The sequence below is a fragment of the Mercenaria mercenaria genome, chromosome 2, assembly GCF_021730395.1.
Source record: "Mercenaria mercenaria strain notata chromosome 2, MADL_Memer_1, whole genome shotgun sequence".
In the NCBI taxonomy this organism is placed as follows: domain Eukaryota; kingdom Metazoa; phylum Mollusca; class Bivalvia; order Venerida; family Veneridae; genus Mercenaria; species Mercenaria mercenaria.
This window is the reverse complement of record NC_069362.1, coordinates 38,850,792-38,857,323: the sequence shown is the minus strand read 5'-3', so window position 1 is coordinate 38,857,323 and position 6,532 is coordinate 38,850,792.

Here is a 6,532-nt window from a genome sequence, read left to right as displayed (position 1 = left end):
CAACTATTTAAATGTCCCAAATATACAAGACTTGTTTACTCTACACTTATCTGTATTTACACTATTTTATATTTCCAGCTGCATAATGTCTTGACCGATTTTTGAACTGCGCCATTACGATGTACGGTTTTTAATTCTATGCGATTAAAAAATATCACTGTACTGAATTTTGGACATTTTTTATGTATGTATTTCGTATTGTTTTCATGTGCATACCAATAATTCATTTGAACGTTCTGTTTTCTTTTAACACCATGCTTCATTTGACGTGAAAAATATGTGTGTGTGTGTGTGTGTGTGTGTGTGTGTGTGTGTGTGTGTGTGTGTGTTTTACAAATGTATCAGATCAACCCTTAAGAACGCGGTACATGGAAATTTCTGTAAGTGCCGTAAAATTACACCCCGTCCCACTATGTGCATTAGGATTGAAAAAAAGTCTACATTTATACAGAAGGATAGTTTTTCAGGACCGACAGAAAAGAGATTTGAGCCGCGCCATGAGAAAACCAGCATAGTGCATTTGCGACCAGCATGGATCCAGACCAGCCTGAGCATCAATGCTGTTCGCCAACGGTTTCTGTAATTACAATAGGCTTTGAAAGCGAACATCATGGAACATGATCAGAATGCGCGGATGCGCAGGCTGGTCTGGATCCATGCTGGTCGCAAATGCACTATGTTGGTTTTCTCATGGCGCGGCTCATTTTCAGCATTTAATGTATCGCATATTTCAGAAACGTGATATGACAGCTAAATCGTTCTTCTTTTGTTTTCACGCATGAATGATTTCAATTGAAGATGATGTAAAGGGAAGCTTCTTACAGATCTAAGAACATTTACCATGTACTATAAAGACTGTTTCAGTGCTTTTATAAATACGTATGCCTAGAGGTCACATAGTTGTTCTTTCATATGCGAGTTCTGTCCAATACCTTGGAGACTGTCTTGAGTATTTTGTTGAATGCATAGAACTCACCAAGTCGCTTTCAGTTTACTTAGTATTTCAATTTCATTTTTACTTTCAAATGAGAGTTTTGCCATGTACCTTGCAGACCATGAGTGTTTTAATAAATGAGCCGCGCCATGAGAAAACCAACATAGTGTTTTTGCGGCCAGCATATGGATCCAGACCAGCCTGCGAATCCGCGCAGTACGGTCAGGATCCATACTGTTCGCTAACGGTTTCTCTAATTGCAATAGATTTTGAAAGCGAACAGCATGGGTCCTGACCAGACTGTGCGGATCCTTGCTGGTCGCAAAAGCACTAGGTTGGTTTTCTCATGGCGCGGCTCAAATGCATATTGACCACAACTCACTGAATCTCTTTCAATTTACTTATTGTGAAATATTTACAATTACTTTAAAATGAAAAAAGATGTCCTAAGTGTAACAAAAATGACTTAAATCTCAATTCGTGACAAAAATTTCGAAATCCTTTCAGATACGTTCAGATTTTTTTCGCAACGTTCCATGAAAACTTATTATCTTTAAGTTCACACCACTGTAAATGGCAGCTGAAATCATTCTAGTATCTGACAATAAGGCAAATTGCATCCGGATACAATTATGGTGAAAATCAAACACGGGCGTGCTGCCCTGAAGTAAGCATAATGCTGGTCAATCCCGGGACTATAGTCTTCGTTTTCGTTATGTGAAACTGTTATGGAACTTTGTATGAGTGTTCAATCTGAAGCTAGCCTACAGATATTTCTGCCAACTTCCACCAGTACAATTTTGTAAAAATTGAATATTTGCTGCTCTTAAGACTGTGTCTGAATTTCAAACTTTACACATTGTAGAATACGGACCAAGAAGCTCGTATTTCTTAATTGAGCTGCACCATGAGAAAACCAACATAGTGCACTTGCAACCAGCATGGATCCAGACCAGCCTACGCATCCGCTGTTCCCTGTCAAAGCCTATTGCAATTAGAGAAACGAATGCGCGAACTGGTCTGGATTCATGCTGATCATGTTTGAGCATCGTGAACTAGGTCAACATTTTGTATAGCTTTTAAGATCATTGCAAATGTTTTTTTTTTTTTTTTTTTTTTTTTTTTTTTTAATTTTATTTTGTTCAGATTATTTTTTCCAATTGACCCCAATTAAAAATCACGTGGCTAGTTGGTAAAGGGCATGTCTAAGTCCATCCCACCTATATAACTCGAACTTATTCTAATACTTTGATCACATCAAAACCATTTCTGTGTCCACTTTTGTTTAGTAATAAATGACTGTTCAGAGCGTGATATAATTTGAAATCATTGTTTTCCTTGGAAAGCATACAAATAATATTTTATCAGTAACATATTCCTGCGAAAACATAGCTTTTCTGGATATTTAATGAGAAATTAAAGGGGACTTGATCTTTTATTTAACTGTGATTTCATGAATACTGATTATCACATTTTCTCTAAATTTTCGAGAGGTGTAATTTCAATTTTGATAAGCGGTTTGCTATTGGTTTAATTCACCCAAAGGACTTGTGTGCTTCGAGATGATAACGTCCGCTTTCTCTCAACATACATTTTCGTTTTATTGGTGGAATTTCCTGCAAATTGTCTTGTCTGAAAAATTAAAATGGAGACGGTAAAGAGGCCATTGTATAATTGGTGACAGACAGCTATGATAAAAGCATGTGATTTGAATATCACACTCCTTTCTTTAGAAAGAATTAGGTGTTTGCAGTCAACGTTTGCCTGTTTTATTTGATGTAAGACATATTCCTATCCATTGACATCAGAATATTATGATTCTCACTCGATAGCTTTTGCTTATGCGTAATATTCCACTACGTTCAGTGCTTACATTTTAATTTATTGATCTGCTCAACCCTGAGCCCATACAATTACTTTTATAACCAAATGAAAATTCCACCAACCGCATTAAAAATCTTATTTTTACAGTTCTATTTTCATTTTCAACTTATTAAGCGTTGCATACTCTGAATCCATAAACTCGTCAACTTACGTAGGTTGTCGAATGACAAACGTTAAATAGCGTTGCGTCAAAATACGCGTTTTCTATGGATAACGTCCGGTGTAACGCATAATAATCTATGATAATAATAATGATTTACAGATAAACAAGCACGAGCTCCGAAAGACTTTGGTTTAGGGATTAATAGATAATAGGGGCTTTGGAATAAAATCACCTTACACGATATCATCTAAGAAAACGCACTAGAAATGTTAATTTCGAAACTTAAGTCTTCATACCAAATCTCTATTAATGTTTTTTTTTTTATGTTCGAAATTTTGACACCGCAGAAGATACTTAACAAAATACATAACCAATATCTATCATGTACCCATACTTGTATCAAATCTAAATTGAGTGCGAATTCATAGTATCATATCCAGACAGATAGATTTATACGAAATAAAAAGTAGTGAAGAATATGAGATATTTCAGGTAATTTATCATCATTATAAAATTGAGCCGCGCCATGAGAAAACCTACAGAGTGCTTTTGCGACCAGCATGGATGCGCAGGCTGGTCAGGATCCATGCTGTTCGCTTACGGTTTCTCTAATTGCAATAGGCTTTGAATAGCATGGATCCTGACCAAACTGCGCGGATGCGCATGCTGGTTTGGATCCATACTGGTCGCAAATGCACTATGTTGGTTTTCTCATGATGCGGCTCAAATGATGGTTCAGTCTACATTTATATATATCTTATTATCAGACAAATGATAGCCGGATACAATTGCGTTAATATATAACTTAATAAGGCACTTAGTTTGAAATCATACGCGGTATCATAGGACATATTGTGTGTTTGAGTTTCTTCCTTTTTCATGACGTACTGTTATGGATAAACGCACGCAAAATGCACTAAAGCAGTTGTGACATTGATCTCACACGAGTACGTAGTCATCTTAAGCCAGTGTCATATTGTTTGATATGAGCTGATTCTTGAAATGGACCACAAGAAAGATTGAATTCTCATGCTAGTCTCAAAACTGAGGATTGCGTCTGCCTAAGATTTAGCACGAATATTCCTTTTACTTTTGAACTAAATCAATGGAAACCATTCATCCTGTGTCAAGTTTATGTGACCCGTCCCAGCATTCATTTGAGAGTATGACCTGGTGCTTCGGAGTGCAATTTTGAAATACGTGCTGATTTCCCCTGGCTTAACCGAATTGCGTTGCAATGATATCTTCTTCTTCTTCTTCCTTCATTTTGGCAAGCAGTCACAACTGATTATACTGGCCATGCGTGGGGGTGGGGATAGGGTGTTAAAGTGTTAAAAGAGATAAGACGATCAAGTCAATCCATGTCTACGTCTGTGCAACACACTATGTACATTCTGTATGTCTAAGGGATATAGCGCTGCCCTAAATGCCTAAATGCTCTGGCACTGTCAGCACTGACTACATATACCGCTAGCGAGTTCTACTCAACTGTAGTTCTTGTTAAAAAAAATAAGCACTTGGTATAATCTGATAGCGAGTGTGGTGTTTCATACTGTATGCCAAATGGTGGTAATGGGGTGACTGTCAGGTGTAAGGGGTTAAGGAGTGTGTAGATTTTTTTAGAAAAAAGGTGAGACGAGCATTTTGTCTTCTATGTTAAAGTTGTTCCCAATTCAACTGGTTAAAGATACCTGTTATAGTTCCAGGAGTTTTAGAGTAGTTATTAGTTGAAAATCCAGCTGCTCTTTTTTGAACACATTCTAATTTTGGATATCTTATACGTGAAATGGATCACAAACTGATGAGCTATATTCCAACCGAGGTCTTAGTAACGTTTTGTATGCTACTGCTTTTATTATAGGTTTTACCAAATGGAAGTTGCGCCTTGAAATTCCTCACAGTAAAGTTTGGCTGGCTTTACTAGTTATCTTATTAATTTTATGTGACCAAGAAAGACTTGAAGAGAGTTCTAGGCCAAGGTATGTAGCTTGTTGAACAACATCTTATGATAACCGTTCACAATATCAATGCATGAAACAACAATTTCAAAGAAAAACAAACAAGATACTTAGTGATTAAGGCAGAATTCGGAATAACTGTCAGATCCTTGTTAATTAGAATACTGTGATGAGAATTTCAAGTAAAGATAACTCAGGAAAATGTACTGATACCAACTATAATACGCCATTTCCACATAATAATATACTATTTTTTAACAAGTAACATTAAGGAGATACTGAAGGTTAAAACTTTTCGGCGGTCATGATTTAATACTTGAGCCGCGACATGAGAAGACCAACATAGTGGCTTTGCGACCATCATGGATCCAGACCAGCCTGCGCATCCGCGCAGTCTGGTCAGGATCCATGCTGTTCGCTAATGGTTTCTCTGATTGCAATAGCCTTTGAAAGCGAACAGCATGGATCCTGACCAGACTGTGCGGATGCGCAGGCTGGTCTGGATCCATGCTGGTCGCAAAGCCACTATGTTAATTTTCTCAAGGCGCGGCTCACTTATTCTGGTAACTGGGAAACCGAACATATATAAAATATGGAGAAGACCGCGACGGTTAAAAAGGTGAAATATTTAGATAAAAACCGACTTGTCACAGTATTACAATTAAATAAAGTTCCTGTAACAGGATAAACAGATATGGTAAATACGGGTGTTTTCTGTAAAACAGTTTACAGAATGACGCTTTTTAACTGCATTTTGCGGCTCAGTCTTTGGGCTAAAGGTCAACTCGTAGTGAAAAACCATTTCAGATAAGATATGTTTAAAGAGCAATATGCACTTGTGAACTTGTGAAGTGCATGATACTCAATGTGTAATGCACGTATCATACTAGTATTCAGAATATGGTTTAGTATAATAAATATGATTCAAACCCAAGCAGTTAAACGTAAGCCTACTTCCGGTATGTGATTCTGCCCTTTACGACCAGTGCAGTCCAAGATCAGCCTGCATGTCCGTCAGTCAGTAAATTTTCAATGAACACCACTTTGAATAATAAATAGTACTGTCCAAATTGAATGATGCACTGGTCCATTTTCGAAATCTAGCAGAATAAAGGTTAAAGTAATTGATTACTCTTACCTCTAACTTCTTTCAAGCATATTGCTGTCAAAATAAGCATGCACAAAAGCAAGTAACTTAACCTTTTGTTCTTTGGTTGAATAAATAAGTTCTTACAGCAGATTCAGGAAAGAGATGTTTCTGAATTATTTTTGGCATTATTTTGCTCTGTCATATGTTTAGCTCCAAGTTCATAAAGCAACTTCTCTATACGTCCGCCTTCGGTAACTGACATCTTCTTCATGGTGATTAAGTATAGGTTAGTGTTTATTTATGTGTATTTACAAAGTTTAATCAGCTACGAGCGGCGCAGCCGCGAGGCTGATTAAGTTTTGTAAATGCACATTAATAAACACTAACCTATTTAGTGTTTGAAATTATTTTTTGTTTTTGGATGACGTCAGAGCAAATAAAATCAATAACACACCTCTTGTCCCTTCTGTACACATGACTAACCTGATTAATAAATGACTGCTAGTTAATGCTGATTTACTAAAATAAATTTGCTGAAAATTTGAAAAGTACTGCAATGCCAT